Source organism: Oryctolagus cuniculus, unplaced genomic scaffold, assembly GCF_964237555.1.
Source record: "Oryctolagus cuniculus unplaced genomic scaffold, mOryCun1.1 SCAFFOLD_38, whole genome shotgun sequence".
Taxonomy (NCBI): domain Eukaryota; kingdom Metazoa; phylum Chordata; class Mammalia; order Lagomorpha; family Leporidae; genus Oryctolagus; species Oryctolagus cuniculus.
Genome location: NW_027208391.1, coordinates 1,611,593 through 1,625,917, shown reverse-complemented (window position 1 = coordinate 1,625,917; position 14,325 = coordinate 1,611,593).

The following is a 14,325-nucleotide window of genomic DNA, read 5'->3' as shown; positions in this document are numbered from 1 at the left end:
GTGGAACCAATTAGCGTTTGCCAGCAGAAAACAAAAAGGGTCCTGCTAAAATGCATTCAAAACCTTAAAGTCCATAGAGAATATCCAGAAAACACAAACAAACAAAGAGGCTGTAGCAAGATCTGGGATTGAGATAGCCACAACACACCAGATAGTTTTGTTTTCATCCAGGAGTATCTGGACAAATTGTTGTGGATTTCGGGTGAAATTTAACCAAAAATCACCGTGAAAGTGGTTTTGGAGAAAAGCACAATCATCCTGTTCGGCAAATGCATCCAATGTCATGTTTACGAATAAAAATATCATATTTTCTCAGGTTTCTGAAGCTTTCTTCCTAAAAAACTCGAATGTGTGGAGTATTTGACTCCAGGTGGAACCAATTAGCGTTTGGCAGCTAAAAACAAAAACTTACATGCTAAAATGCATTCAAAACCGTAAAGTCCATAGAGAATGTCCAGAAAACACAAACAAACAAAGAGGCTGTAGCAAGATCTGGGATTGAGATAGCCACAACACACCAGATAGTTTTGTTTTCATCCAGGAGTATCTGGACAAATTGTTGTGGATTTCGGGTGAAATTTAACCAAAAATCACCGTGAAAGTGGTTTTGGAGAAAAGCACAATCTTCCTGTTCGGCAAATGCATCCAATGTCATGGTTACAGAAAGAAATATCATGTTTTCTCAGGTTTCTGAAGCTTTCTCCCTAGAAAAATCGAATGTGTGGAGGATTTGACTCCAGGTGGAACCAATTAGCTTTTTTCAGCTAAAAACAAAAACTTACATGCTAAAATGCATTCAAAACCTTAAAGTCCATAGAGAATGTCCAGAAAACACAAACACACACAGAGGCTGTAGCAAGATCTGTGATTGACATAGCCACAACACACCAGATAGTTTTGTTTTCATCCAGGAGTATCTGGACAAATTGTTGTGGATTTCGGATGAAATTTAACCAAAAATCACCGTGGAAGTGGTTTTGGAGAAAATCGCAATATTCCTGTTCAGCAAATGCATCCAATTTCATGTTTACAGAAGGAAATATCATGTTATCTCAGGTTTCTGAAGCTTTCTTCCTAGAAAACTCGAATGTGTGGAGGATTTGACTCCAGGTGGAACCAATTAGCGTTTGCCAGCAGAAAACAAAAAGGGTCCTGCTAAAATGCATTCAAAACCTTAAAGTCCATAGAGAATGTCCAGAAAACTCAAACAAAGCAAGAGGCTGTAGCAAGATCTGGGATTGAGATAGCCACAACACACCAGATAGTTTTGTTTGCATCCAGGAGTATCCAGACTAATTGTTGTGGATTTTGGGTGAAATTTAACCAAAAATCACCGTGAAAGTGGTTTTGGAGAAAATCACAATCTTCCTGTTCGGAAAATGCATCCAATGTCATGTTTACAAATACAAATATCATGTTTTCTCAGATTTCTGAAGCTTTCTTCCTAGAAATCTCAAATGTGTGGAGTATTTGACTCCAGGTGGAACCAATTAGCGTTTGCCAGCAGAAAACAAAAAGGGTCCTGCTAAAATGCATTCAAAACCTTAAAGTCCATAGAGAATATCCAGAAAACAGAAACACACACAGAGGCTGTAGCAAGATCTGGGATTGAGATAGCGACAAATCACCAGATAGTTTTGTTTTCATACAGGAGTATCTGGACAAATTGTTGTGGATTTCGGGTGAAATTTAACCAAAAATCACCGTGAAAGTGGTTTTGGAGGAAATCACAATGTTCCTGTTTGGCAAATGCATCCAATGTCATGTTTACAGAAAGAAATATCATGTTTTCTCAGGTTTCTGAAGCTTTCTTCCTAGAAAACTCGAATGTGTGGAGTATTTGACTCCAGGTGGAACCAATTAGCTTTTGGCAGCTAAAAACAAAAACTTGCATGCTAAAATGCACTCAAAACCGTAAAGTCCATAGAATGTCCGGAAAACACAAACACACACAGAGGCTGTAGCAAGATCTGGGATTGAGATAGCCACAACACACCAGAGAGTTTTGTTTTCATCCAGGAGTATCTGGACAAATTGTTGTGGATTTCCGGTGAAATTTAACCAAAAATCACCGTGAAAGTGGTTTTGGAGAAAATCACAATCTTCCTGTTCGGAAAATGCATCCAATGTCATGTTTACAAATACAAATATCATGTTTTCGGGGGTATAGCTCAGTGGTAGAGCATTTGACTGCAAATATCATGTTTTCTCAGATTTCTGAAGCTTTCTTCCTAGAAAACTCGAATGTGTGGAGTAGAAAACTCGAATGTGTGGAGTATTTGACTCCAGGTGGAACCAATTAGCGTTTGCCAGCAGAAAACAAACAGGGTCCCTCTAAAATGCAATCAAAACCTTAAATCCATAGAGAATATCCAGAAAACACAAACACACACAGAGGCTGTAGCAAGATCTGGGATTGAGATAGCCACAACACACCAGATAGTTTTGTTTTCATCCAGGAGTATCTGGACAAATTGTTGTGGATTTCCGGTGAAATTTAACCAAAAATCACCGTCAAAGTGGTTTTGGAGAAAATCGCAATATTCCTGTTCAGCAAATGCATCCAATTTCATGTTTACAGAAGGAAATATCATGTTATCTCAGGTTTCTGAAGCTTTCTTCCTAGAAAACTCGAATGTGTGGAGGATTTGACTCCAGGTGGAACCAATTAGCGTTTGCCAGCAGAAAACAAAAAGGGTCCTGCTAAAATGCATTCAAAACCTTAAAGTCCATAGAGAATATCCAGAAAACACAAACACACACAGAGGCTGTAGCAAGATCTGGGATTGAGATAGCCACAACACACCAGATAGTTTTGTTTTCATCCAGTAGTATCTGGACAAATTGTTGTGTATTTTGGGTGAAATTTAACCAAAAATCACCGTGAAAGTGGTTTTGGAGAAAATCACAATCTTCCTGTTCGGAAAATGCATCCAATGTCATGTTTACAAATACAAATATCATGTTTTATCAGATTTCTGAAGCTTTCTTCCTAGAAATCTCAAATGTGTGGAGTATTTGACTCCAGGTGGAACCAATTAGCGTTTGCCAGCAGAAAACAAAAAGGGTCCTGCTAAAATGCATTCAAAACCTTAAAGTCCATAGAGAATATCCAGAAAACAGAAACACACACAGAGGCTGTAGCAAGATCTGGGATTGAGATAGCGACAAATCACCAGATAGTTTTGTTTTCATACAGGAGTATCTGGAAAAATTGTTGTGGATTTCGGGTGAAATTTAACCAAAAATCACCGTGAAAGTGGTTTTGGAGAAAATCACAATCTTCCTGTTCGGCAAATGCATCCAATGTCATGTTTACAGAAAGAAATATCATGTTTTCTCAGGTTTCTGAAGGTTTCTTCCTAGAAAACTCGAATGTGTGGAGTATTTGACTCCAGGTGGAACCAATTAGCTTTTGGCAGCTAAAAACAAAAACTTGCATGCTAAAATGCACTCAAAACCGTAAAGTCCATAGAATGTCCGGAAAACACAAACACACACAGAGGCTGTAGCAAGATCTGGGATTGAGATAGCCACAACACACCAGATAGTTTTGTTTTCATCCAGGAGTATCTGGACAAATTGTTGTGGATTTCCGGTGAAATTTAACCAAAAATCACCATGAAAGTGGTTTTGGAGAAAATCACAATCTTCCTGTTCGGAAAATGCATCCAATGTCATGTTTACAAATACAAATATCATGTTTTCTCAGATTTCTGAAGCTTTCTTCCTAGAAATCTCAAATGTGTGGAGTATTTGACTCCAGGTGGAACCAATTAGCGTTTGCCAGCAGAAAACAAAAAGGGTCCTGCTAAAATGCATTCAAAACCTTAAAGTCCATAGAGAATATCCAGAAAACAGAAACACACACAGAGGCTGTAGCAAGATCTGGGATTGAGATAGCGACAAATCACCAGATAGTTTTGTTTTCATACAGGAGTATCTGGACAAATTGTTGTGGATTTCGGGTGAAATTTAACCAAAAATCACCGTGAAAGTGGTTTTGGAGGAAATCACAATGTTCCTGTTTGGCAAATGCATCCAATGTCATGTTTACAGAAAGAAATATCATGTTTTCTCAGGTTTCTGAAGCTTTCTTCCTAGAAAACTCGAATGTGTGGAGTATTTGACTCCAGGTGGAACCAATTAGCTTTTGGCAGCTAAAAACAAAAACTTGCATGCTAAAATGCACTCAAAACCGTAAAGTCCATAGAATGTCCGGAAAACACAAACACACACAGAGGCTGTAGCAAGATCTGGGATTGAGATAGCCACAACACACCAGAGAGTTTTGTTTTCATCCAGGAGTATCTGGACAAATTGTTGTGGATTTCCGGTGAAATTTAACCAAAAATCACCGTGAAAGTGGTTTTGGAGAAAATCACAATCTTCCTGTTCGGAAAATGCATCCAATGTCATGTTTACAAATACAAATATCATGTTTTCGGGGGTATAGCTCAGTGGTAGAGCATTTGACTGCAAATATCATGTTTTCTCAGATTTCTGAAGCTTTCTTCCTAGAAAACTCGAATGTGTGGAGTAGAAAACTCGAATGTGTGGAGTATTTGACTCCAGGTGGAACCAATTAGCGTTTGCCAGCAGAAAACAAACAGGGTCCCTCTAAAATGCAATCAAAACCTTAAATCCATAGAGAATATCCAGAAAACACAAACACACACAGAGGCTGTAGCAAGATCTGGGATTGAGATAGCCACAACACACCAGATAGTTTTGTTTTCATCCAGGAGTATCTGGACAAATTGTTGTGGATTTCCGGTGAAATTTAACCAAAAATCACCGTCAAAGTGGTTTTGGAGAAAATCGCAATATTCCTGTTCAGCAAATGCATCCAATTTCATGTTTACAGAAGGAAATATCATGTTATCTCAGGTTTCTGAAGCTTTCTTCCTAGAAAACTCGAATGTGTGGAGGATTTGACTCCAGGTGGAACCAATTAGCGTTTGCCAGCAGAAAACAAAAAGGGTCCTGCTAAAATGCATTCAAAACCTTAAAGTCCATAGAGAATATCCAGAAAACACAAACACACACAGAGGCTGTAGCAAGATCTGGGATTGAGATAGCCACAACACACCAGATAGTTTTGTTTTCATCCAGTAGTGTCTGGACAAATTGTTGTGTATTTTGGGTGAAATTTAACCAAAAATCACCGTGAAAGTGGTTTTGGAGAAAATCACAATCTTCCTGTTCGGAAAATGCATCCAATGTCATGTTTACAAATACAAATATCATGTTTTATCAGATTTCTGAAGCTTTCTTCCTAGAAATCTCAAATGTGTGGAGTATTTGACTCCAGGTGGAACCAATTAGCGTTTGCCAGCAGAAAACAAAAAGGGTCCTGCTAAAATGCATTCAAAACCTTAAAGTCCATAGAGAATATCCAGAAAACAGAAACACACACAGAGGCTGTAGCAAGATCTGGGATTGAGATAGCGACAAATCACCAGATAGTTTTGTTTTCATACAGGAGTATCTGGAAAAATTGTTGTGGATTTCGGGTGAAATTTAACCAAAAATCACCGTGAAAGTGGTTTTGGAGAAAATCACAATCTTCCTGTTCGGCAAATGCATCCAATGTCATGTTTACAGAAAGAAATATCATGTTTTCTCAGGTTTCTGAAGGTTTCTTCCTAGAAAACTCGAATGTGTGGAGTATTTGACTCCAGGTGGAACCAATTAGCTTTTGGCAGCTAAAAACAAAAACTTGCATGCTAAAATGCACTCAAAACCGTAAAGTCCATAGAATGTCCGGAAAACACAAACACACACAGAGGCTGTAGCAAGATCTGGGATTGAGATAGCCACAACACACCAGATAGTTTTGTTTTCATCCAGGAGTATCTGGACAAATTGTTGTGGATTTCGGGTGAAATTTAACCAAAAATCACCATGAAAGTGGTTTTGGAGAAAATCACAATCTTCCTGTTCGGAAAATGCATCCAATGTCATGTTTACAAATACAAATATCATGTTTTCGGGGGTATAGCTCAGTGGTAGAGCATTTGACTGCAAATATCATGTTTTCTCAGATTGCTGAAGCTTTCTTCCTAGAAAACTCGAATGTGTGGAGTAGAAAACTCGAATGTGTGGAGTATTTGACTCCAGGTGGAACCAATTAGCGTTTGCCAGCAGAAAACAAACAGGGTCCCTCTAAAATGCAATCAAAACCTTAAATCCATAGAGAATATCCAGAAAACACAAACACACACAGAGGCTGTAGCAAGATCTGGGATTGAGATAGCCACAACACACCAGATAGTTTTGTTTTCATCCAGGAGTATCTGGACAAATTGTTGTGGATTTCCGGTGAAATTTAACCAAAAATCACCGTCAAAGTGGTTTTGGAGAAAATCGCAATATTCCTGTTCAGCAAATGCATCCAATTTCATGTTTACAGAAGGAAATATCATGTTATCTCAGGTTTCTGAAGCTTTCTTCCTAGAAAACTCGAATGTGTGGAGGATTTGACTCCAGGTGGAACCAATTAGCGTTTGCCAGCAGAAAACAAAAAGGGTCCTGCTAAAATGCATTCAAAACCTTAAAGTCCATAGAGAATATCCAGAAAACACAAACACACACAGAGGCTGTAGCAAGATCTGGGATTGAGATAGCCACAACACACCAGATAGTTTTGTTTTCATCCAGTAGTATCTGGACAAATTGTTGTGTATTTTGGGTGAAATTTAACCAAAAATCACCGTGAAAGTGGTTTTGGAGAAAATCACAATCTTCCTGTTCGGAAAATGCATCCAATGTCATGTTTACAAATACAAATATCATGTTTTATCAGATTTCTGAAGCTTTCTTCCTAGAAATCTAAAATGTGTGGAGTATTTGACTCCAGGTGGAACCAATTAGCGTTTGCCAGCAGAAAACAAAAAGGGTCCTGCTAAAATGCATTCAAAACCTTAAAGTCCATAGAGAATATCCAGAAAACAGAAACACACACAGAGGCTGTAGCAAGATCTGGGATTGAGATAGCGACAAATCACCAGATAGTTTTGTTTTCATACAGGAGTATCTGGAAAAATTGTTGTGGATTTCGGGTGAAATTTAACCAAAAATCACCGTGAAAGTGGTTTTGGAGAAAATCACAATCTTCCTGTTCGGCAAATGCATCCAATGTCATGTTTACAGAAAGAAATATCATGTTTTCTCAGGTTTCTGAAGGTTTCTTCCTAGAAAACTCGAATGTGTGGAGTATTTGACTCCAGGTGGAACCAATTAGCTTTTGGCAGCTAAAAACAAAAACTTGCATGCTAAAATGCACTCAAAACCGTAAAGTCCATAGAATGTCCGGAAAACACAAACACACACAGAGGCTGTAGCAAGATCTGGGATTGAGATAGCCACAACACACCAGATAGTTTTGTTTTCATCCAGGAGTATCTGGACAAATTGTTGTGGATTTCGGGTGAAATTTAACCAAAAATCACCATGAAAGTGGTTTTGGAGAAAATCACAATCTTCCTGTTCGGAAAATGCATCCAATGTCATGTTTACAAATACAAATATCATGTTTTCGGGGGTATAGCTCAGTGGTAGAGCATTTGACTGCAAATATCATGTTTTCTCAGATTGCTGAAGCTTTCTTCCTAGAAAACTCGAATGTGTGGAGTAGAAAACTCGAATGTGTGGAGTATTTGACTCCAGGTGGAACCAATTAGCGTTTGCCAGCAGAAAACAAACAGGGTCCCTCTAAAATGCAATCAAAACCTTAAATCCATAGAGAATATCCAGAAAACACAAACACACACAGAGGCTGTAGCAAGATCTGGGATTGAGATAGCCACAACACACCAGATAGTTTTGTTTTCATCCAGGAGTATCTGGACAAATTGTTGTGGATTTCCGGTGAAATTTAACCAAAAATCACCGTCAAAGTGGTTTTGGAGAAAATCGCAATATTCCTGTTCAGCAAATGCATCCAATTTCATGTTTACAGAAGGAAATATCATGTTATCTCAGGTTTCTGAAGCTTTCTTCCTAGAAAACTCGAATGTGTGGAGGATTTGACTCCAGGTGGAACCAATTAGCGTTTGCCAGCAGAAAACAAAAAGGGTCCTGCTAAAATGCATTCAAAAGCTTAAAGTCCATAGAGAATATCCAGAAAACACAAACACACACAGAGGCTGTAGCAAGATCTGGGATTGAGATAGCCACAACACACCAGATAGTTTTGTTTGCATCCAGGAGTATCTGGACAAATTGTTGTGGATTTGCGGTGAAATTTAACCAAAAATCACCGTGAAAGTGGTTTTGGAGAAAATCACAATCTTCCTGTTCGGAAAATGCATCCAATGTCATGTTTACAAATACAAATATCATGTGTTCTCAGATTTCTGAAGCTTTGTTCCTAGAAATCTCAAATGTGTGGAGTATTTGACTCCAGGTGGAACCAATTAGCGTTTGCCAGCAGAAAACAAAAAGGGTCCTGCTAAAATGCATTCAAAACCTTAAAGTCCATAGAGAATATCCAGAAAACAGAAACACACACAGAGGCTGTAGCAAGATCTGGGATTGAGATAGCGACAAATCACCAGATAGTTTTGTTTTCATACAGGAGTATCTGGACAAATTGTTGTGGATTTCGGGTGAAATTTAACCAAAAATCACCGTGAAAGTGGTTTTGGAGGAAATCACAATGTTCCTGTTCGGCAAATGCATCCAATGTCATGTTTACAGAAAGAAATATCATGTTTTCTCAGGTTTCTGAAGGTTTCTTCCTAGAAAACTCGAATGTGTGGAGTATTTGACTCCAGGTGGAACCAATTAGCTTTTGGCAGCTAAAAACAAAAACTTGCATGCTAAAATGCACTCAAAACCGTAAAGTCCATAGAATGTCCGGAAAACACAAACACACACAGAGGCTGTAGCAAGATCTGGGATTGAGATAGCCACAACACACCAGATAGTTTTGTTTTCATCCAGGAGTATCTGGACAAATTGTTGTGGATTTCGGGTGAAATTTAACCAAAAATCACCGTCAAAGTGGTTTTGGAGAAAATCGCAATATTCCTGTTCAGCAAATGCATCCAATGTCATGTTTACAGAAAGAAATATCATGTTTACTCAGGTTTCTGAAGCTTTCTTCCTAGAAAACTCGAATGTGTGGTGTATTTGACTCCAGGTGGAACCAATTAGCGTTTGCCAGCAGAAAACAAAAGGGTCCTGCTAAAATGCACTCAAAACCTTAAAGTCCATAGAGAATATCCAGAAAACACAAACACACACAGAGGCTGTAGCAAGATCTGGGATTGAGATAGCCACAACACACCAGTTAGTTTTGTTTTCATCCAGTAGTATCTGGACAAATTGTTGTGTATTTTGGGTGAAATTTAACCAAAAATCACTGTGAAAGTGGTTTGGAGAAAAGCACAATGTTCCTGTTCTGCAAATGCATCCAATGTCATGTTTACAAATACAAATATCATGTTTTCTCAGGTTTCTGAAGCTTTCTTCCTAGAAAACTCGAATGTGTGGAGTATTTGACTCCAGGTGGAACCAATTAGCGTTTGCCAGCAGAAACAAACAGGGTCCTGCTAAAATGCATTCAAAACCTTAAAGTCCATAGAGAATATCCAGAAAACACAAACACACACAGAGGCTGTAGCAAGATCTGTGATTGACATAGCGACAAATCACCAGATAGTTTTGTTTTCATCCAGGAGTATCTGGACAAATTGTTGTGGATTTCGGGTGAAATTTAACCAAAAATCACCGTGAAAGTGGTTTTGGAGAAAAGCACAATCATCCTGTTCGGCAAATGCATCCAATGTCATGTTTACGAATAAAAATATCATATTTTCTCAGGTTTCTGAAGCTTTCTTCCTAAAAAACTCGAATGTGTGGAGTATTTGACTCCAGGTGGAACCAATTAGCGTTTGCCAGCAGAAAACAAAAGGGTCCTGCTAAAATGCATTCAAAACCGTAAAGTCCATAGAGAATGTCCAGAAAACACAAACAAACAAAGAGGCTGTAGCAAGATCTGGGATTGAGATATCCACAACACACCAGATAGTTTTGTTTTCATCCAGGAGTATCTGGACAAATTGTTGTGGATTTCCGGTGAAATTTAACCAAAAATCACCGTGAAAGTGGTTTTGGAGAAAATCACAATCTTCCTGTTCGGAAAATGCATCCAATGTCATGTTTACAAATACAAATATCATGTTTTCGGGGGTATAGCTCAGTGGTAGAGCATTTGACTGCAAATATCATGTTTTCTCAGATTTCTGAAGCTTTCTTCCTAGAAAACTCGAATGTGTGGAGTAGAAAACTCGAATGTGTGGAGTATTTGACTCCAGGTGGAACCAATTATCGTTTGCCAGCAGAAAACAAACAGGGTCCCTCTAAAATGCAATCAAAACCTTAAAGTCCATAGAGAATATCCAGAAAACACAAACACACACAGAGGCTGTAGCAAGATCTGGGATTGAGATAGCCACAACACACCAGATAGTTTTGTTTGCATCCAGGAGTATCTGGACAAATTGTTGTGGATTTCCGGTGAAATTTAACCAAAAATCACCGTGAAAGTGGTTTTGGAGAAAATCGCAATATTCCTGTTCAGCAAATGCATCCAATTTCATGTTTACAGAAGGAAATATCATGTTATCTCAGGTTTCTGAAGCTTTCTTCCTAGAAAACACGAATGTGTGGAGGATTTGACTCCAGGTGGAACCAATTAGCGTTTGCCAGCAGAAAACAAAAAGGGTCCTGCTAAAATGCATTCAAAACCTTAAAGTCCATAGAGAATATCCAGAAAACACAAACACACACAGAGGCTGTAGCAAGATCTGGGATTGAGATAGCCACAACACACCAGATAGTTTTGTTTTCATCCAGTAGTATCTGGACAAATTGTTGTGTATTTTGGGTGAAATTTAACCAAAAATCACTGTGAAAGTGGTTTGGAGAAAAGCACAATGTTCCTGTTCTGCAAATGCATCCAATGTCATGTTTACAAATAAAAATATCATGTTTTCTCAGGTTTCTGAAGCTTTCTTCCTAGAAAACTCGAATGTGTGGAGTATTTGACTCCAGGTGGAACCAATTAGCGTTTGCCAGCAGAAAACAAACAGGGTCCTGCTAAAATGCAATCAAAACCTTAAAGTCCATAGAGAATATCCAGAAAACACAAACACACACAGAGGCTGTAGCAAGATCTGTGATTGACATAGCGACAAATCACCAGATAGTTTTGTTTTCATCCAGGAGTATCTGGACAAATTGTTGTGGATTTCGGGTGAAATTTAACCAAAAATCACCGTGAAAGTGGTTTTGGAGAAAAGCACAATCATCCTGTTCGGAAAATGCATCCAATGTCATGTTTACGAATAAAAATATCATATTTTCTCAGGTTTCTGAAGCTTTCTTCCTAAAAAACTCGAATGTGTGGAGTATTTGACTCCAGGTGGAACCAATTAGCGTTTGGCAGCTAAAAACAAAAACTTACATGCTAAAATGCATTCAAAACCGTAAAGTCCATAGAGAATGTCCAGAAAACACAAACAAACAAAGAGGCTGTAGCAAGATCTGGGATTGAGATAGCCACAACACACCAGATAGTTTTGTTTTCATCCAGGAGTATCTGGACAAATTGTTGTGGATTTCGGGTGAAATTTAACCAAAAATCACCGTGAAAGTGGTTTTGGAGAAAAGCACAATCTTCCTGTTCGGCAAATGCATCCAATGTCATGGTTACAGAAAGAAATATCATGTTTTCTCAGGTTTCTGAAGCTTTCTTCCTAGAAAACTCGAATGCGTGGAGGATTTGACTCCAGGTGGAACCAATTAGATTTTTTCAGCTAAAAACAAAAACTTACATGCTAAAATGCATTCAAAACCTTAAAGTCCATAGAGAATGTCCAGAAAACACAAACACACACAGAGGCTGTAGCAAGATCTGTGATTGACATAGCCACAACACACCAGATAGTTTTGTTTTCATCCAGGAGTATCTGGACAAATTGTTGTGGATTTCGGGTGAAATTTAACCAAAAATCACCGTGGAAGTGGTTTTGGAGAAAATCGCAATATTCCTGTTCAGCAAATGCATACAATGTCATGTTTACAGAAGGAAATATCATGTTATCTCAGGTTTCTGAAGCTTTATTCCTAGAAAACTCGAATGTGTGGAGGATTTGACTCCAGGTGGAACCAATTAGCGTTTGCCAGCAGAAAACAAAAAGGGTCCTGCTAAAATGCATTCAAAACCTTAAAGTCCATAGAGAATATCCAGAAAACACAAACACACACAGACGCTGTAGCAAGATCTGGGATTGAGATAGCCACAACACACGAGATAGTTTTGTTTTCATCCAGGAGTATCTGGACAAATTGTTGTGGATTTCCGGTGAAATTTAAACAAAAATCACCGTCAAAGTGGTTTTGGAGAAAATCGCAATATTCCTGTTCAGCAAATGCATCCAATGTCATGTTTACAGAAAGAAATATCATGTTTACTCAGGTTTCTGAAGCTTTCTTCCTAGAAAACTCGAATGTGTGGAGTATTTGACTCCAGGTGGAACCAATTAGCTTTTTTCAGCTAAAAACAAAAACTTACATGCTAAAATGCATTCAAAACCTTAAAGTCCATAGAGAATGTCCAGAAAACTCAAACAAAGCAAGAGGCTGTAGCAAGATCTGGGATTGAGATAGCCACAACACACCAGATAGTTTTGTTTGCATCCAGGAGTATCCAGACTAATTGTTGTGGATTTTGGGTGAAATTTAACCAAAAATCACCGTGAAAGTGGTTTTGGAGAAAATCACAATCTTCCTGTTCGGAAAATGCATCCAATGTCATGTTTACAAATACAAATATCATGTTTTCTCAGATTTCTGAAGCTTTCTTCCTAGAAAACTCGAATGTGTGGAGTATTTGACTCCAGGTGGAACCAATTAGCGTTTGCCAGCAGAAAACAAACAGGGTCCCTCTAAAATGCAATCAAAACCTTAAATCCATAGAGAATATCCAGAAAACACAAACACACACAGAGGCTGTAGCAAGATCTGGGATTGAGATAGCCACAACACACCAGATAGTTTTGTTTTCATCCAGGAGTATCTGGACAAATTGTTGTGGATTTCCGGTGAAATTTAACCAAAAATCACCGTCAAAGTGGTTTTGGAGAAAATCGCAATATTCCTGTTCAGCAAATGCATCCAATTTCATGTTTACAGAAGGAAATATCATGTTATCTCAGGTTTCTGAAGCTTTCTTCCTAGAAAACTCGAATGTGTGGAGGATTTGACTCCAGGTGGAACCAATTAGCGTTTGCCAGCAGAAAACAAAAAGGGTCCTGCTAAAATGCATTCAAAACCTTAAAGTCCATAGAGAATATCCAGAAAACACAAACACACACAGAGGCTGTAGCAAGATCTGGGATTGAGATAGCCACAACACACCAGATAGTTTTGTTTTCATCCAGTAGTATCTGGACAAATTGTTGTGTATTTTGGGTGAAATTTAACCAAAAATCACCGTGAAAGTGGTTTTGGAGAAAATCACAATCTTCCTGTTCGGAAAATGCATCCAATGTCATGTTTACAAATACAAATATCATGTTTTATCAGATTTCTGAAGCTTTCTTCCTAGAAATCTAAAATGTGTGGAGTATTTGACTCCAGGTGGAACCAATTAGCGTTTGCCAGCAGAAAACAAAAAGGGTCCTGCTAAAATGCATTCAAAACCTTAAAGTCCATAGAGAATATCCAGAAAACAGAAACACACACAGAGGCTGTAGCAAGATCTGGGATTGAGATAGCGACAAATCACCAGATAGTTTTGTTTTCATACAGGAGTATCTGGAAAAATTGTTGTGGATTTCGGGTGAAATTTAACCAAAAATCACCGTGAAAGTGGTTTTGGAGAAAATCACAATCTTCCTGTTCGGCAAATGCATCCAATGTCATGTTTACAGAAAGAAATATCATGTTTTCTCAGGTTTCTGAAGGTTTCTTCCTAGAAAACTCGAATGTGTGGAGTATTTGACTCCAGGTGGAACCAATTAGCTTTTGGCAGCTAAAAACAAAAACTTGCATGCTAAAATGCACTCAAAACCGTAAAGTCCATAGAATGTCCGGAAAACACAAACACACACAGAGGCTGTAGCAAGATCTGGGATTGAGATAGCCACAACACACCAGATAGTTTTGTTTTCATCCAGGAGTATCTGGACAAATTGTTGTGGATTTCGGGTGAAATTTAACCAAAAATCACCATGAAAGTGGTTTTGGAGAAAATCACAATCTTCCTGTTCGGAAAATGCATCCAATGTCATGTTTACAAATACAAATATC